Raw genomic sequence first — 21,395 nt, 5'->3', positions numbered from 1 at the left:
AAGCCTTTATTTTGCTTTCTGTCCTATGCTGAGGGATCAGATCTGCTTTCTTGTACCCATGAACCTTATTCTCTGCCACTAAAGTCAGTCAGTGCAGTAACTTGTTTTTCCCCTTCTCTGTTATTGTTTCGCTCATTCTAGCTCCTTGTGACCTCAAAGACACTAGCACAACAGACCTACATTTCAACCATTACTTAACTGTACCTCAAACTTCTCCCAGATTTGTTACTAGGTTTATAGTACAGCAAAGTAAAATGGCTATCAGTTATATGTCTATAGGTACTATAGGTTATAGCCTCTCAATATTTCATATCACTGTCCATTTTCTTTTTCAGAATGTTTATAGCACCATATGAATTCTGATGCATTAAATCTTGCATACATACTATATGTTAACCCAGCAAAACTTAACTGTGGCAGTGACAAAAAAATGATACTGTATATGCTTTTGCATCAAAATGAACTTCTGAAGACATTATTACTGTGTTGCCCAAGCAAGAACTTTACACCTGAAAAACGGTCTAACAATGTTCAACACAGACTATATAAACAGCAGACAAGGATCTAAGACAGCTTATTTAATCAGTCCAAGAAGGTGGTTCTTTTGAGAAAAAGTCTGCTTCACTTAAAGGTGGATATAAATAGGTCTATGGTTAATCAAAGTAAACATTCTTCAAATGGCTTTTAATCAAAGACTGTTGCAACAACATTTCATTGTATAGGCATGTATAGGCATATAATCACAAAATGTATTCATCGAATATTCATAGCTGGCCAAATCGCAAGTCTCCATTGATTCTGGCAATTTAAAATAAACAAAAAATCACATTCTGAAAAACACCTTATAAAGTGCACACTGTATAAAAATACAAGTAAACCTGCCCTTTCTCCCCTACAGTGCAACATCAGAATTGGTATATACAATTAGCGGGGGTGGGGGGGGGGTGGCAGAGACCCCTGACAACAGGAACATTACTTCAACTGGCTTGAACTGGCTGGTATGACCCTGACCTTGAGTAGCATCTTACCCTCACCAAGAATGATGCCACAATATGAAGACAAGATGATCAATTTCAACAATTGGCTTAAGTATTGGTGTCATTCAAAGGGGATCCAATGCCTGTCAGCGTGGGATGATATGCACGACAAGCCACGATGCTTTGCTAGGGACGGCTTGCACCTGTCACCCCTGGGCTTTCAGATATTGGCAAAGGCTCTTGCTACCCCCATAGTGCCTTTTTAGGCAAGGCTCAAAAGACAAACCCACCTCCATAGGTATCACAAGGGATAAGAAACTAAGAGTAATGCTACTCAACGCTAGAAGTCTAAACCTCAAGATGCACGCACTCGAAATTCTCCTTAGCATGGAGAACATCGATATCTGTGCAGTAACAGAAACCTGGTTCAGGACTCCCGAGAGCACCCCAGCACTACCAGGTTATACCTCATACCATGCTTTTCGGCCCCAAAACTTGGACCGAACCACAAAAGGAGGGGGAGTATCGATATTCATCAAAGATACCCACACCTCCAGGTTGGTGGCAAAGCACGAAGCATCAGAGACTATCCATGTGCAACTAACAGTGGGTAAAACTGCCTTCCAGTTTATAGCCTGCTACAGACCACCCTCCCAAACCCAGGAACCCCACTCGGCCGTCCTGAGAACACTGGAAAATATGAAGTTCTCTCCGAACACCATTATATTGGGTGACTTCAACTACCCAAACATAGATTGGGAGCATTACTCTAGCTCCAACACCCTTGCCCAAAGGTTCCTAGAATTCATAAACTCAAATGCTATGGAACAACTTGTTACCACTCCCACAAGAGGGGAAAACATACTGGACCTGATCATCACCAACATGGGGACTTTATGCTCCAGACCAGAAGTGTATCCCTCACTGGTAAGATCAGACCATAAACTGATCTCACTGGATATTCACATCCCGACCCACAGCGGTGGACAGAAAAGCACAGTGAAAAACTTCTCTAAAGCAAATTTCACACTCCTCAAAACCGAGGTGGAATCCTTCAAAGCCCCGGCCTGTGGAAAATACGCCCAGACCGCAGAATCTTTTATAAATGCATTCTATGAACACCTTCAGGAATGCATGGATCATGCAATCCCAAATAAAACCAAGACCCAATCCTCCAAAGGCAGAAGACCTGTCTGGTGGACCCCAGCCATAAATAAACTATACAATAAAAGGAGGAAGCTACTACATGATAGAGCAAAATCCCAAAAGGGAAGGCATCTCTGATCAGTATTAGCAAAAAACTAAGGGCACTCATAAAATCGTCAAAGGCCAGCTTCGAGAGAAAAATTGCACAGGACACTAAAGATAATCACAAGGCTTTCTTTAGTTATGTTAGGAACCTGGGTGGGAATTCACAGATATGCTCAGAATTAGTCCAAAATGACAAAAATACACTGATCCCACAGACATTGCCAACATCCTAGCTGACAGGTTCAGCGCAAACTTCTCCCTCCCCTCCACACCAAAAGGGCAAATATCTATCCCAGCAGAGTGCTGCCCCCCCCCCCCCACATCTCAGATGCTCAGGTGGGAGCCGCCCTCTCCAAAGCAAAAAACACAGCATCAATGGGACCAGACTGTGTCCCAGGCTGCGTCCTACATGAACTCCAAGAAGAGCTAAACCCAAACATAAAACTACTGTTCAATCTCAGCCTTACTACAGGATATGTACCCAAAGAGTGGCGTACAGCAACAGTGGTCCCTCTCCACAAAGGTGGTGCCTCAACGGACCCTGAAAACTATCGCCCCATAAGCCTGACTAGCTTGGTCTGCAAAGCTATGGAAAGGATCATTATGGACCTCAAAAATAAAGATATTTGGGACCTACAGACACTGGATCCTACCCAGTTTGGCTTTGTTAAGGGCAGATCCTGCCTCTTAAACCTGGTTGACTTCTTTGAAACAGTCACCAAGGCCATTGACGAAGGGAAGGTGGTCCACACAGCCTATCTGGACCTCGCAAAAGCCTTCGATACAATACCCCACTCGGGCATTATAGATAAGCTCACCAGCTTAAATATAAACCCCTATGTCACTAGATGGGTTGCAAACTGGCTCAAGGACAGAACCCACATGGTTAGAATTGCTGGAGCCATGTCAGACTCCAAACCAGTTACAAGTGGCGTCCCACAAGGCTCAGTCCTGGGACCTCTCTTGTTTGGTATATATTTCTCGGAGGTACAGGCCAACATGGAAGGACTGTGGCTGACCAAGTTCGCAGATGACTGCAAACTGGGTGCCATAATCAACTCTCCAGCTGACACAAGCATCCTCCAAAAGGGCCTCATAGAAACAGACAACTGGTGCCAGAGCCATGGCCTCAAGCTAAATGCCAAAAGTGTATAGTCATCCCTTTGGCAAAAACAAAGTGCCCACAAATTACCACACAGGTGGTAATCCATTAAGTACAGAAGAAGTCATTAGGGACCTGGGGACCCAAGTTGATAGCAATCTCTCATTTGACAACCACGTGGCCAAAGTGGTTAGAAAATATTTTATATAGCCCACCTAATCATGAAGGGATTAACATCTAGATTAGGGGAGGTCATCGTGCCTCTTTACTCATCCCTCATCAGGCCCATAATAGAGTACAATGCCCCTTTTGGGATGTACCTTACCAAACACCTGCAGCAACTGGAAAGACCCCAAAAGTACCTCACCAAGAGGATCAAAGGGCTCAAACAGATGCCATATGCTGCCCAGTTAAAGAAACTCCAGCTCTACTCAGTGGCATACCGACTGCTCAGAGGTGACCTGTGCCTGACGTATAAGGCCATGTCCAACCCGGAATTAAGGGACATGCTGCACCTCAAAAAATCCAAATCCCATCGAGCTACACGCTCGAGAGACTTGAACCTCAGCACTGAAATAAATAAGACATGCTGGAGGGACAGATTCATAACCCAGAGGCTCCCTTCACTATGGAATAAAATCCCAGTCCAGGTTAGGCAGAGTCCCTCATTGACTCTCTTCAAGAGGAATCTTGATGAGTGGATGGGAGATCATAGGTTTACCCCGGGTATCACTTCTGTGTCACTGTTAGACAGAGGCACAGTATACTAACCTCGAAAAAGGGCATAGCAAAATTAATTTAAAATGGGTGGCGAAAGCCAAACATACTCTGGCTAGGCTTATAAATGCCCTAGGGCAGATAGCCTAGTATGAACCTATGAACCTATGAACATAATACACTTGCTATGCTCCCCACACCTATGCTAATTATATATACCAAAACAGAGATCACACTAAAGTGGAGAAAGGGCAAATGCCTTTATAGCTATGTTACCATGGTAACATTTCCTTTCTGCTGTCCAGCTATAACTATGCGATGATTTAATTTATGATGGAATGCCTATGTGATGAAAACTCACTAATATTTTTGATTAACCTTGGACCAGATATTAATACGTGTACAGTACCTGGCAGGTAGTGGTGGTCTTTTTTACTATGCAGGCTTTCGTCTTCTTGCCTGGCTTCAAAAATGGGTTGATCTGGTTGACAGCAGGGCCCCTCTGCCTGTAGAGTGAAGGCATCTCCTGGCATGAACTGCCGTTCACAGGATAAACAGCGGAAACACTGCTGATGATACACCAACTTCCCAGCTCTGAAGACCATGTCAGATGACAGCAAGACTCCTCCACATTGTGCACACTTCATGCCAAAGACCCTGGGAAGAACCAAAATATATCAAACTGACATCCATCTGTGGCTACTGAGGCATTCAGGGAATATTTAGGCATTCATTCTGCATCTACTGATAGTTCATTACCAACCAAACCTTAATGTTTTTATAGACCATCAATGGTAAAGAAAGTCTACACATAGGACTACTGTAATTACTTGATGTGAAAAAAACTAAAAAAAAAATACAATCAGTTCTATTTGACGTATTTATATGAAATGTTAATGTGTTATTCAGATGAGCAGTTTAGGAAAACAGTTTTAACCTCAGCTGTCACTGATGTGTGCATAGCAAATCAGTATTTTTATATACCAAGTTTAAAACAATACTGACTTCAGATGTGAAAAGCTGGGATTACTGTACTAAAATGCTGCCTCTGTCTCTTGAATTAGTCTATGAATACAAAATAAACACTTAGGAAAAGTAAACTGGTCTGAATTCCAGAAATATTACCCATGTAATTTGTTCAGCAAAATAAAGAGAACACTACTGATGTGAGAAAATGTTTGGGATGGAAACATACCAGGGAATGGACTACCAGATAAACCACAGCCCTGTCACTGTCCTATATTTAATTTTGAATTTGGCAGCTGGGATAGAGCACTGATCCCACTTGACCTACTTCAGTCTCAGTTCAGTGAAAATTCAATATATACATGACATTATACACAGACAATGACAAAATGCAATATAAACATAACACAGCAGATATCATAGTTGGCTTGAGGGTATAAAGGCAATAGATAAATGACATTATATACACAGTGACTGAAAAATGGAGTATATGCTATGTGTTATATCCAAAGCAAAAAATCAGAGTTGGCATGCTGAATCACAATAAAAAATAAGAGAACAGAACAAAAAAGGATTAGTTATATGACCAGAGAGATATCAGTTGTATTTTCCTAGAGTCTTGACATTTATTTTTTCTAATCAGAAAATGAGGTAAGAGGAATCAGTTTTACGGAAGAGATTCCTACAGTCTGGGATTAAGAACTAAACAAGCATTGTCTCTGCAGTGAAGGCTACTCTGGGGGGTTCAGAGAAGAGGACCAGAGTGATTAAGATTTCTCTGAATAGTCTAGAAGCTGGTGAGGGGGTGTAATTCTCGATAAATTTAAATATTTGAGAGAAAAGTAGAAAGTCAGATTATTGTTTCACAGGTAGCCAGTTAGCTTTTTCAATCATTTTGCAATGGCATTCATTTCATATGGAGCGAGTGATGAATCTGCAAATAGCATTTGAAATGGATTGGATGGGGGATACATTTCTTTCAGAAGCTGCAGTAATGAAAGGGAGACAATGTCATATTATGAATCAGACAGGCAATGCAATGACCCCTAATAAACATGAGGAAAAAAGGCTATGAGCCTGAATTTTAACAATGCCTTAAGACTTTATATATGAATAAGGTGGGCAAAGCATAAAGGTAATGTGCATGATGTGTGGAGTCCCTCAGGGTTCTCTGCTGGGACCTCTCCTGTATGGCATTTACTTTACTGAGGTAAAAAGCCAATACCAAACATCTGTCTGACTAGACTCGTAGATGACTGCAAGCTAGAGCCAGTCATTCTATCTCCAAATGGCAGCCATCTTGCAGGAAAGCAGGTCTCTCTAAAACTAAATGCCAAAAAATACATTATTGTATCCTTTGGCAAATCATCTACCCCAGGGATCTACCACATTGAAGATACGTCCGTAAGAGTCAACAGAGTTGTTCAGGACTTTGGAATGTATGCAGAGAGTGACATAACTTTTGACCAACATGTGCTTATTGTTTTAAGAAAGTCCTTCTAAATTGCACAGCTTATAAACAAAGGGATTGTGTCTAGATATAAGGATGTCAATGCCCCCTTTACTCCACCCTCATTAGGCCAGTCATTGAATATAATGTCTCCTTTGGCATATATCTGTCCAGACACATGCAACAACTTGAACACCAATGAAGAAACCCTAATAAAAGGATACAAGGCTTAAACAACAGGTCCAACACCAACCGCCTCAAAGCCTTGTCACTATAATCTGTATCCTCCAGACGAAGAGTTGACCTATTGTGTCGGTCATACAAGGCATCCTCTGACCCATTACTAATGGATTTACTGCATATAAGCAAGTCAAATGGAATCAGAAATACTCAGTCTATGAATCTAAATCCCTTCTGCAATATCAACAGAATGGTTTGGAGGGACAGAGGATACCACTCCTATGGAACAGACTCCACATCAACAAAAAGAGTTCATCCCTGTCCATTCTTGAGTGCAACTTAGATCTATGTGTGGGAAACAGAACACTTACCTTGGGACTGGCCCTGTACTACTAACGGAGTTAGTGGATTTTTCAGCTACTAAATGCTTTATCCCATGCATGGGTTCACTCAGCTTATCTTTAGTATGATCCCAGTATTTTTCATTAAGGATAATATGGGTCTAGGACTATTCACTGAATGCATATTTCACTGAAAACACATTTCATTGAAAGTTATATATGACCTTTTCCCCACTGTAGTAAGACCTTGGAGTGGGTATATACAGTAAGGGGGGACCGCCCCCCACATTGGGGGGGGGTTGTGGGAGGGCATAGCCTCCCACATAGTTTGGATATATATGTTCAAAAAAAAGAGTAATTTACTGGAATTGCAAGTATCCATGTATATAGTTCAAAATATTTAAAATCGGTAGGGGACTACGCCCCCCACACACACCCCTTACTATATATACTAACTCCAGGGTCACACTACAGTTGGGAAAAGGCCATATATAACTTTCAGTGAAATGTGTTTCAGTGAATTGTGTTTTCAGTGAACTGAGCTTTCAGTGAATTGTGCACAGCCAAATGTGTTTCAGTGAAATTTGCTTTCAGTGAATAGTCCTAGAACCGATAATATATATTTATGGACCACAGAATGGTTAAGGCCAATCTATAACAAAATGTGTAGGTTTTGAGCACAAAAAGGGAAACTGGCTAGGCTTAAAGTGTCCCTCAAGGGCAGCTAGCCTAGTTTTTACCTAGGAACCTATAAAACAGTAATATGAACAATAAAGCAGAGAGCACCACAGAGGTACATCACAGAAGTGGATGGTGCACAGCATCAGAAGATACAATAGTATGATGAAGCAAAAGCAATTCAGTAACTGTTAGCTCAGTTCAGCATGGCACTGCATGGGATAGAGCAGCATAGTATAGCATAGTGCATAACAGCACAGCGTGACAGAATACAGAACTCACCACAGACTGAGAAATAAAGAAATTAGGAAAAACAGAAAAAGGTGAAATAATGTATAGCACTTTTGCTAAAAAAAAGACAAAATCTACGACCAACGGGAAATCTGTTAAGATGCAATTTCTGAGTACTCTTTCTCCATGTTTTTACTCAGGAAAAGCATCCCACAAGGAAATTTAACTTCACATGCCAAAAATTCATAACTGATCATATTTAGTTTTAGGGGCTCTCCCACCATAAGGGAAACTGCATGTGTGATTCTGGTCGGGCAACATTGTGACTTCAGGGTCTATCCTCCCACTCAAGAAGCTGCTGCTAAACAAAGGATTTGGAAACAAAGACTGATTTTTATCTTTGCACAATTTCCCCTCAGGCCTTTAGTACAAAACACTAGAAAGTATAATAAAGGCCTAACATATGCGGATTTCAAAAACTCCATTTTACAGTCTGATTGAGTGATGGTGTTGAATATATTTGTTTGTTATGAAAGGAGACAAGTGATTTGTGTGCTCTAGTTTTTTTGGCTTCTCTGTCAGTACTTCTGTGCAAGCTAGGGAAAAATGCCACAATATAACTCTTCTGTATTTCAGTCCCTATCTTCCTTTTTTGTTTTTGCCTGCACTTTTCCACTTTTTCAAGAGGTTTACCAGTTTGTAGCTATGAAGTATACGAATGCGTTTACATGAAGATAACTTTGAAAACATGTTTGATGGTTAGACTTCTGAAATGTTTAAAATAGCATTTAAACATTTGTGAGGTGAGGTATCTAAAGCTTCAAAAGGTTAAAACAGAATGCTTTGCAATTTGCAGTGAGAATAGTGACAATATTGCATGTAAGCCTTCTAGAGCTTTTATGTCAGGGGAGTAAAAGAAGTCTGAGAAAGGGACTGAACTTGGAAAACAAAAAAACTCAAATGACAGCTTTTGTTCATAGCTAAAAAAGTATTTTATTTTTGCAGTTTTTCTATAATTAATAGATTGAGAATTTTTTTTCATATGCTTCGACATTTACCTCAAAGACAACTGTACTGTACATAACAGTACAATATAATGTATAATGCAACATTAATCACCATGAATAGCCATATTTTAAAGCACAATTAGCAACCATCAGTTGAATTATACAGTTCAGCAGCAGCTGCAACATTTTTATTTACAATCATTTATATTCATACTAGAAATGTTTAAATAAAAATTGCCTGTACCCTTGTATGTGTGAGACCCAAAACTGTGAATCGAAAAAAAAAAAAGATGAACTTTGAAACTCACAGTCACGCTATTAAAACATTTTTGCAAGGGGCCTTTGTCCACCAGTCCTCTACAACATGTGACTGTGCCCCTGTAACTAATAACACAAGCTATTAGATCACTGTACTTTGCAGAAGAGGGAACATCCTAAGATTACACAGCCTCTGACATAGGGCAGGGGACTCCCTATGTATACAGACTACACAGTCATAACACAGAATAAGTATGAATAAGGAATACTATATGTATAAACACTAATACATGCAAATGGAAGACTGTACAATTATGAAATATCTGATATGCAGATAGGAAGAAAGATGCATGGCAGACTATCAAAATTTAAAGCCAATTGGGGAGTAGCTAATGACAAATAATCTGTTAAATATCTCAGGGTGTTGTGGTTGGCAGGAAAGAGAAAGTTTAGGGGCTTGATATGAATAAACTGACAAGAGTTGCCACCTTTCAGAAAAGTAACCCTTCTTACTAAAATGTGACATTTTGTAGGACAAGTTGCAGCCTTTACAAATGCAAAGGATATTTATTAACAAAATATAATATAGACTCGCTTCTTCAGAAATGTAGCGGTATCTTAGTTTTCAGGAAAGTTAGAAAAGACTCTCTCCTAAAACATTCTGACATTTACCATTTTTTTTCTACAAAACAGAACTGCCTAAACCAGGACCATTTTGTGAAAAAAACCTAGACTGACTGTACAGTTTAAGACCCTTGCAGAAAAGAATACATGCTTCAGAAATTAGGAAAATATGACAAGGCTATACAAGTGCAAAAAGGGAGAAAAACATGATTACAGGGTCATGTCCTCAAAGGGTTTTGAGGTTGAACATGATGATACGATTTTTAGTCAGAAGACAATGTAGGTTGTAAACCTGCCTGCCTTTTAGTATAGCATTTGGATTTCTGTCTACAAAACCCCTCCTGATGCATTACCATACAGGTGGACAAAGTTTGAACTCGAGCTTCGACTGCTCAGGCTTTAAATTACTGACCATCAGAGTTCTTCCATAGGAAGGGCAGCCGCAGTGGTGCAGCAGTTAGCATTGCCGCCTCACAGCAAGATGTTCTCTGGTTTGATCCTTGTCTGGGCTGCCTTCTGTGCAGAGTCTGCATGTCCTCCCTGTGGTCGCGTGGGTTTCCTCCCACATCCCAAAGACAAGCTGTAGGTGGATTGGACACTAAATTCACCCTAGCATGAGTGCGTGCATGTGTGTGCCTTCTGTGGAAGGTTGGGCGCTGGGCTGGCAACTCTACACTATAAAACTCCACTGCCAATCATGAGCGGACAGGTGATCCGCTGTGGCAACCCCTACCTGGGAAAAGCCGAATGAAGAGTTCTTCCATTGAAAATCACTTTCAATGAGTTGTGCCTGAAATTATTCCCTTTGTGGGGGAATTTGCACCTCTTTTGAGTAAGTGCGACCTCAGAGTTGGTATATAAAAGTTTGGGGTGTGGGGGGCTTGCCCCATCAAAAACACTTTACAAAAAGGTTTTTGAGCATGTCTTCTGTAAAAACAGTTCAGGGATTTCAATCTAAAGTACATGATGGTCCATGTTCAAAAGTGGTTTTGAGCACTTAAGGACTGACTGGGCAGGGAAAGATTGAGGGTCTTAGGAGTTAAATTTTTCTAGCGGGAGGAGGTCTCGACTAAAGGTAAAAACGGCTAGAAATTATTTTGCATTAACCCCAGCAGGTGCAAGTGGTGTCACCATTTTGACCTCCTTGATATCCGTGTATGCTTCACCTCTATTACGAAGAAAGACTAGCCTTTGGGCCAGCATCAATGACAGCAGCCTACCAACTATCACAAAGTCTTGCAGTGTTCTGCTGGAGTTTCTGCAGTTCTTTTTAAGAGCTGTGCATCTGAAAGTGTAATTTCTCTTCTAAAGAAATTGATCCATGCAGAGGCTTTTTTTTCATTAAATATGGGTACTACTTGGAAAGCACTGAATTTTTCTGAATTACCACTTTTTGTTTCAGAGTAAAAGCAATAAATTACTTTCAGAAAAAAAAATGAGTTTCATGGGTCATGCAGTTTTGGAATTATAACTAATTTGCATTTTTTGTACAGCAAGGCATTACTACTTAATAAGTCATGCCAACAAACATACTGAGCTCCCTGCTTATAGCATCAGATGTAATGTATTCCTTGATGTATTGTTACAAAAGCTTAGCTACTCAAGTATTACAAGGTCTCCATCTCTCTCGCTATAAAATATACAATGTTTTAAAGCCTATCAGTACATTTTTATCTCTGTGAATGTACAAGATTCTGTGTTTCACTACTAAACATTCATGTTTTTATACAGTTGTGTTGCAAACTTAAGTCCATAACCTCTCAGTGCAAGAAATTTGGACAAAAGCAGAAATAATGAAGTGACAATGGCCTAAAAATAGGGAAAGATTGTAAACATTGCTCCTACAAACGTAGAAAGTTGTTAGAATTAGAAGTTTGACATTATTATATATTTTCTGAAAGATACAGTCTGAAATTCAAATGTCTCATTTATTCTTTAGTGGCTTTCATCCTGAATGATTTGCTGGAAAACCGCAAATTTTACAGGAAACAGACCAAAAATATAGAGCAAAAAAGTCTGGGGATTCTGTGAAAATCTGGACAGTTGAGAGGTATGCTTAGGTCTTAACTTTTTTTTTTGCAGAAACATCTGTATGTGATGTTGCACTGTAATATTTCATTATGCAGAAACAAGTTTTGGAGTTTATTATGAGCAATGAAAAAAAAAAAAAAAATGAAATGACAATAAAGTAAAGGACATGAGGGTACACAAAGGAGTGCGCTAGATTACTAATTTCCAAAGGCGAAAGCTCACTGAAAATGGGAGGGAAGAGTATGGCAATTTGAGTGCCCAATGTAAATATTTGAAAGGAGGGAAAATATCAGTTGAATGCACACATAATTAAAAAGCACAATGGTGGCTTGTTTGAAATTGCCTGCAAATGAAACTGGCAACACTGTAAATTTCTGTGAGTAAGTGATAAAAAGTGCAGTATGAGTAAGTTAATGAGCTGTTCAACAGAACTGCAAATGTCTCTGCTAGGAGTTTAAGGATTAGGATATTTAAGCAATAACGCACGCCTGGGTGTGGGTAATGCTGGATTTACCCACGGTTGGTGTGGTTTGGTCACGAGGGCGAAGCCCGAGTGGCCAAACAAAGACAACCGTGGGTAAATCCAGCATTACCCACACCCAGAAGTGGGTTATTGCTATTATACAATGACATTAAAGAAGAAAAATACTTATTTTTCTTAAATAATGGCATTGTATAATGCCTCCGTGCTGCCGTTCCGCAGCTGTCTGATATTCTGTGGCAGTTCTGATGTACTGCGCATGCGTATGCTTACGCAGTACATCAGAGCTGTGGGTGGAAGCAATGGAGAAAGCAAGCTCTCCATTGCTTTGTACAAAGTGCCTCGCTATGTTAAAGGAGTTTAACATAGCTAGGCAGCTTTAAAAAAAGCAACGGACAATCTCTGTTGTTTTTTTTAAAGCTGTCTCGCTATGTTAAAACCATTTAACATAGCGAGACAGCTTTAAAAAAAGCAACGGAGAAAGGAAGATCTCCTTTACTTTTTTTAAAGCTGTCTCGCTATGTTAAACTCCTTTAACATAGCGAGACAGTTTCTAAAAAGCAACGGAGATCTTGCATTCTCCATTGCTGTAAAAAAAAAGACTTGTACTAATGGAAAAAGTCCGGGCGACCGGACCTTTTTCCATTAGTATAAGTCTTTGATTTACAATGTGCACGCTGACCAATCAGCATGCACGTTTTGGAATATTAATGGGGGGGGGTCATTGTATAAAGTGCATTTACATCCTACAGACAAAGCAACTTCTATCACGGAACAAAGCAGTGAGAATACCGTACTGTAAAGTTCAGAACATTCCAAAACTGCATAGCACAATTAGTGTGTCAAATTAATATATTAGGTATGAGAATCGGTGGAGACAGGAAAAAATGAGCCATGTTTGAATGGGCTTGGGTTGGGGTTGGTATAATAGTTAAGGTGTTTAACACACAGACAAGGTACAGGGATTAATTTTCAGCTTTAAGGGGGAATTGGCTAGATTTAAAAAGGCCCACATGTGTAGTTAACTTTACATATAGGTAAGTATTAGGCTATGTAAAATTAGTTTACAAGTTAAAATAGGAAGGCTAAAAAAGTATTTTTCCTTGCAATGCCAATACTGTAGCAGACATGGATAACATGTCAAGAGATGAGGCAAAGATCAGCAGCAATGATCACTTTGCCATCTGATCGAGACCCTGAAACTAAACAGAAGCCTAATTTTCCCCAACCTTTTCTGTGCACTTTGTATTACACGTCAGCATCAGAAACTTCCCTTACCTGCTATAGTCTGATTTGCAGTATGTTTTGCCATTTCTGAAGTAACAGGAAGAGCTTTGCTCCAAGCTGCAATTACACTCCGCACATCGCAAGCAGGTGGCATGCCAGTACATGTCAGGGGAAACGTGTAGTATGGTGGGGTCTCTTATCTTCTTACCACAGCCAGCACACATGGGCAGAGACCCTACAAAGAACAAAGAAAAACAGATTGTAGAGCTGGTAGGATATGGTATTACAGACCACCTCAAGGATATACAGACAAGGCGAGTGACCATTAAAATGTTTTCAATGGTGCTTTCAATACAGATGTACCACCATAATTTCAGGAAGGTCCAGTAAGTCTACCACTGTGCAGTTATCTATGATTAAGGGCTGCATTTTGACAAAGCAAAACCATGGCTTTCTACTGCTGTCATATTGGTCACAAAGCTATCTTACAGACATGTCACTCTGAACAGAAAATCCTAACTCACTTATGCATGCAGATCAGCACAGAATAGTGTAAATCAGCACTGTCCTGTGGATAGCAGCTTTTCATTAGTTTACATAACAGACAGACACACAAATATACAGGATGGGAGTTCTAGCACCACAACAAAACTGTAAATCTCCCGTAACAAGTTAAAGAGCAAGTCATACTTTTATGGAGGGGCAGACATTTCTAAACCCCACTCCACAAGCTGCATTCTCTGCCGTAACAAAACTGGTCTGGAAAACAAAGTTCGCAAGCTGCACTGGCCACATAACCACAGCTTAGTGTTCTTTTGTTCAGAAATTTTATGCATACACATTTATGCCATGCAGCTAATGACCACTGCTGACAAGTAGTTATTAAGCTACCTCATCATTTTAATGAAGACAGATGAAGTAACTTTTGATCACCATGTGTGTGGAATTTACTTGTTCTTCCTACAGCTACACATTTATCCCTGGTATTAGTTTCCTCCCAGAAACATTCTGTATATATATATATATATATATATATATATATATATATATATATATATATATATATATATATATATATATATATATATATATATATATATATATATATATATATATATATATATTTTACCCTTGTTCTTACGGCTTGGGTCATGGCTGAAAAAGTTCTGGGAAAGGCTGGTTCACTTACCTCCGGTTCACTTACCTGGTTAACAAATCATGAAGCTTAACTAAATTAAATGTGAAACTAGCTCACAAAAAAATTGTGCCATGTAGACATCAGGTAATAAAATATATAGCGTCTAATTCTATGGTCAAGATGATGTAGTGACAAACTATAAAGATTTGAATCTTCATGAAAACAGTTGAAGCATCTTAAATGCATTTAGACATTTATAGATGCTAGATAACCAAATATTGCCTTATTTGTATACATGTTACATTGTTCATCCTGTGCTCTAATTTTTTTTCTTCTGATGTATAATGGGGCAGTTTCTAAAGACAGTCATACAGATCTATGAAGATAGTGAGTGTGCGCGCGCCTGTGTGTAAATACTATTTTCATGGTCACTACAAATGGGTAAAAATCCCTTTCCTAAAGTAAACCTCTAAGCCGACTGCAGAAGGCTCAACCCTTACAAAGGTGAGACCCCCGTTGAAAACACCTTTTCGTTTAGACAAATGCCATTTCATGCATTTTTGCACAAATTTCCCACAATGCATACTGAATCTATTCGTGTTTATTGTATACACCCAGATGTCTAAAACTGGTTAGATTGATGAATATGGTAGGAAAGAGAGTTTTCCTACATTAGCGTAAACTCAGAAAAGATCCATAACTGATAATTTTTTCTTACTTTTCATGGTGTCCAAGATCTTTCTCTGTTTGCAATTGAATGTTCTTTCCTTCCTTAGCCTGCTGCAATTATTGTGACACTATCCACCCGTCTCGCTCTGTCTCACCCTCAGCCTCTTTCCTTATCTTCATAGACTTTGCTTTTTCTTTCTGATTCACCATTCCAGTGAATGTTATTGTTGTCTTTTTCAGTCCACTTTAGCCTTGCTTCCCTTCTGACAGTTTAAGGAACTGACCAGAACTGTCAGGTTTATGCACTGAACTGGACTTATAAAACATCCTGTCACTACCTCATCTGTTAACAAATTGAATGACAGAAGTAGTTCCCGCCTCTTCATTAAGCAGATGACACTGAAGGCTGGTAATAAGCTTCCCCTGTTTTGATAGAAAGTTCATTCCTCCCTAGGCTGTTTAGAGGCCAGCAGACAAATACAATATGACAGAGGTACACCTTCCTCTTTACTCATGTTCATTATCATCACAAAAGAGAAAATTGTAAGGCCTGTTTTCAAAGCTAATCACCTGTAATAGATGCTGATTTTAAGGAACTGCCGGAGAATGAGCAATATGGAACACACAAAAAAGTGTCAGCATCACCAAAATCACAGCTTCACCTCTAGGTCTACTCGCCACACACACACTAGTGCAGAAGTTACTAGGGCTCCCTAAACTCACAGATTCCCCACAGTAATAAAAATCTGTGTACTCTAAAGGCACAAAACCATATTGGTCTTTCATGACACCTTTCAGCAGATGTTCTGCAGTGTAAAATACGTTTAAAGTTAGCATAGGGAAACATTTCACTTTGTGTACACATTAAATGTTTAAATGTACCCACAAGTCTCCTGACTGCAACACACTGATTGCATACAGTAATTAAGCAAGCTGCCTTGGTTGCAGAGTTCATTTTGTGTAACACAGGGATGTTACTTCCAGTTGTTTTATGCGGGCTGTGTTGTACTGGGAATATACTTAAGGGTTTCCAACACATGCTGTCCTTCACTACATTTAATGCTAGAAAATGAAGGCATCAGTAAATGGGATACAGACTCCTGGATAGCAGGTTAATTGTATTATTAATGCTGCTATTGCAAAACAGTTTCACATTCTGCTTCAAAAAGTTAATGATCTCACCTTGCAGTCAGAAGTACTGTAATTTAATTTCTATCCAGTGTTACATATTTTAAGTCCCTGGTCACCACTTATTTACTGTTCCTCGTCCAAAGTTCTCCCCACACCTTGTTCCTTAAGACCCTCCACAGATTTGCAGAAATATGCGAGAAGCATTGCACAAAAAGCAATGTTGTAGCACAAGGGTGCAGCCATCTGCAGCACTACCAGAATGTAATACAAGAAATGTTAACAGACATTTCAGAGTGAAAGAGAAAAAAGTCCCTGTTAAAATGTTTAGCATTTAGTCAGGATTATAAAAACTCCGCAGAATTCATTATCTAGACTGCATTTAAAGGATTCACAAAGGAAGAATTCTGAAATTAGGGAATGGAAGGAACTTTGGCATTTATGTAAGAAGTAAAACTAATTTTTCTAATGCACTGTGCAGACATAAAAGATAAAGCAAGCTGAACTCTGGGGATAATTTTATCTCATCAGCTCACAGCAGAGAGACACTTTTTCTGCATGGTGTGTTCCCTTAGTGAGGTCCCACTGAAATGTCTCTTACTTATGTGGTCACCCACGCTTGGAAAATACAAGGAAAGTGAGACTATACAACAGAGTGATGTATTCTGTGCTGGAAGAGTATCTTGCAGATTCAGTACCCTCTTCAATTTGCAATTGTTAAGGACATTAAGGGTAGCTTGGACATAAATTCTGAGAACAAGAAGGAATGCATACCTGTTAGAAGGCTTTATCAATGATTTTGCAGTTATTCAAGTAAGAAAAGATAGCAAGGTCAATTTCATATTACTCAAATTGTATTCAAGCATAAACTTGTGGGCAGATAGAGTGGCAGTTAGATGCAAAAACCTGATTGTAGAGTCATGAGTGATGGATAAGGCTTGCCCGTTTCCCCCTACTGATCCATGAATCTATTTGTCCATAGAAAAACTTCAACTAACAGGTACTATATTGTATGCATGCTCATATAATGTGTACACACAAAAGCAAGTGTGACTGAGCACCTTTTATCCAATTCCCTAGCATGCTGGCTCTCCCTAGACTTCATATCAGGGCTAGATGAAGGAAATTATTCTAGTGTTACTACTCAGAAATATTCAAGTCACCTAAGTGACAAAGGGAGAGCATCCATTCAGTCAAGGAAACATTCGACACAAGTACTGAAAACTGCAGCTAAATGTGCACTGGAGTCCCAGCTCAGCTCCAGTATGCACACTGCCTGAGCACCATATCCATCTATTCAGTGAATAGAACACATCCCGAAGTCCATCTGAAGAGAGGGTAACGTGTCTTGGTGAGCTCAGCTATCCAACTCTAGTATCTGTTATAAATCAAGAAATGCAACAACCAATATGTATAGTTGAAAATATTTAATGCATTTTCACATGGGGTGGGAGGGGGTTCATTTCAGAACTGTTGCCAGCCATATATGTGAAGGGACTTTCAGTTATGATTGCATTTTAAAATTGCTAGCATGTAAAATAATGATTTATGGCTTAACACTTACACAGCTTTATTAATTTTGTTAGGCAAGTGTTAATACTTGCAAGTTTCTCATTTTCTCCGATGTTCAGTATTTTATCACTTTTTCATTTGTTTCTTACATATTCTGGTTATGTTTACAAGTTATTTTCTGCTGGACATTACCTATTCAGTGACAGAAAAAGGGAACAAGGGAGTTTACACTGCCCTAACAGAGACCACTGCATGGTCATAACAGAAGAAACTGACAAGCATCAAGAGACCAAATATTTAACTATTTATTCTGCCCTTCACATATTAGAAAGAAAAAAAAAACAGAATTTCATAAAAAAGCCAAAAAGAGGCCATAAGAAAAAGCCATTATCAAAGGAATGCGAGCTATCTTTGAAATTTGACAGAACATGAAAAAGAAAATGTATACATTACAAATGCACAAAACTCTGCTAAAACTAAACATTTTCATCTCAAAATTGTCAACATACAATCAGCGCTTCACTTCCTAAACTATGATACAGGTCTGATTCAAAATGGGATTTCCAAAATAATAACCCCCCCGCCCATTTTCTACATACGGTCATGGTATGATGTCAACAGTCGCCATCTCTCTCTCTTTAATACCACTTTCCTGCCTTCATCTCTCATGTCACACTATCACAGGTTTTCTCACAATCCAGCCACCTCTTTACTGGATGCCCTCATTTCCACTTTTCTTCCTGTCTGTTCCAAATCTTCATTAGATTGTGTTCTGGTTTTCTGCACAAGTGCCTGCACCAACCTTTTCTGCATTGTGATCTAGTTCAACTTCTTCTCTTATGACCTCATTTCTTCATGTGTCCCACAGTGTGCATCCTACCACCTATCTCATCCACTTCATCTCCATCACCTCCAGTTTCCTCATCTGCCTTGCTTTTACTGACAAGGTTTCTGAACCATACAGTAGTACTAGTTGCAATACTCATTTATACCTTACTTTTCAGCTTCTTTGGCATTCTTCTGTCATATACCATATACAAGTCACCCTGTGCCAGCTGACTGCAGCCCTTATGATTCTAGATTTGACCTCCTCATTCAGACTTGCCTTCTACTCAACCACTTCTCCCAGGTACCTGAAGTTAACCTGTTTCAGTATTTTCCATTCTAGCTCAATTCTCAGTTTCTTCAGATGTTCCCCATTTGTTGCCATTACATCTCTCTTATCCAATGTGCCTTCAGTTTTGCATTCCATTCTCCTCTCCTTTGAAGTTCTTGCACAGAGTCTGCTGCAATGCTACTTCACCTGCATACAGCAACTATGTTCATCTGTCCTCTCTGTTTTGTTAGCTAATACAGTCCATCACCAGTATGAACAGCAGTGCATTCAGAACTGAGCCTTGCTGCACAACCACTCTCACTGAGAACCCCTCGGAGACTAAACATTTTTCATACTTGAGTCACCGAGTCCTTGTACGTAGCTTGCACTACTTCTACCAACATTTCTGAGACTTTGAACCACTGCAGAACTGCCCAAATCAGCTTTCTTGGGACCGTATTGCAAAATGACATTTACAAATGAAATGGCAGTACAGGCACTGAACAATTAAACAAAAGGCTCCAAAATGGCTACTCTGAAAATTTCAAGCCAAAAGTCCACTTTGTTAAAAAGTTACAACCCTGCACAATAGTTAAACTGGGCAACACTTAGTATTTTCAACAACTGCTCAAAACTCTCCCAAAGCTTAACAGGGTTCATATTTTCAAAATACCATATATGGCTCAACATTATCTGAATTACAACACTGAATTTGTGGAATTCAGACAAAATTTAAAAAGCAGTTTGATAGAAGTGGCCCATAAAATGACTATCCTGAAAATTCCATACCACAAATTTCAGAGAATTCCATTAATTAAAATAGTATAGCCTTGTACAAGTAATTAGTTAAAATGGGCAGAATAATTATTTTACATTAAAATGTACCTACGTCATAATTAACAGACATAAACTAATAAATATAAAGTTCAAACTGAAAAAAAAAAACAGATTCCCATTTCATAAGTGCAATAAAGCACAACCAACTATTGCAAGGCACTCACCTGTCACACATTCTCAACACCCCAGGGTGTGCAGTATTATTTTGACCATGCAAATACCTTTATGCATTGCTGCATTGCTGCATACTTATATATACAGAGAGATGCCCAGATATGCTGGGGTACTAGTAAATGTACATTTGTATGTGTGTGTTTAATCTGATATTGGTATTGCTAGAGTGATTATATGATTATTATAATGTGTGCTAACCCTAACCAAACTCAACCCAACATATTATGTTAAAAAATCAACCTTTTCCCTATCAGTGCCACTATGCACATGGGTAGCATTCTAAATTTTGCAGTTGGTGTGTCGCTTTGGGCAGTGTTCAGTGTTTGCCTGCCTTTCTTTAAAGTGAAAGTTAATCAATTTACAGACACACAGATATCTATATACATATGTGTGTGTGTGTATATATATATATATATATATATATATATATATATATATATATATATATATATATATATATATATATATATATATATATATATATATACACACACACACACATACACATTTACATATACACATGCGCACACACACATATATATGTCTTCAGACCATTGAAATGCCAGATTGAATATTAAAACAGTGAGATGAGAAAAATGAAAGCTGAGAACATCAAAGACTCATTATCGAACAAGGAAACAAATGACATACAAGAAACTGTTTAACTATGGCTGTGCTGCAATCAAACCACCTCCATTTAAAACTATCATGTAACAAAATATTCCTGTTTCAATAGTTTTCTGAGGGACTATGCACCCCACACCCCATCCATAAATTATATATACCAACTCCAAGATCACAATACAGTGAGGTAAAGGTAAATATCCCGATCTCCACTGTAACATGATGTCCCAATGGACAAACTGAAAAGCTATACATTTTTGTTAAACACAGTTATTCAATGCAGAAACTGCTTTCACTACAGCAAAATCTCCAATCCATAGCACTACGTACAACCTGATATGCACAACACCTCAATGGTCCCTGGTTCGATATTGTGAGTATTCAATATAGTCAGCTTTCATTCTTCTCTTCTTGATGTTTTAAGATTTGATCTGGCACTTTGATCACTTAAGGCAGACCCATATTTGGGGAACAAGGAATGTTGAACAGTTGGATGATTTCCATGTTACAAAATTACTTGCGTTAGAGTTTTCGGATCAGCGAATGCACTGTGCATTCACACGGACTACAGATCGCAGTACAGTGCGCATCAGGAAATTTATCATTTTTCCCCACGGTAGTGCAATCTGAGTTGGGGCGCAAAACAGACATTTCTGTGTTGAGCAGTATGAATGTACTGCTGAGAAGTTGAACAGC

Source organism: Protopterus annectens, chromosome 13.part0, assembly GCF_019279795.1.
Source record: "Protopterus annectens isolate FY-2018-M chromosome 13.part0, PAN1.0, whole genome shotgun sequence".
NCBI lineage: Eukaryota > Metazoa > Chordata > Ceratodontiformes > Protopteridae > Protopterus > Protopterus annectens.
Note: the sequence above shows the minus strand (reverse complement) of the source record.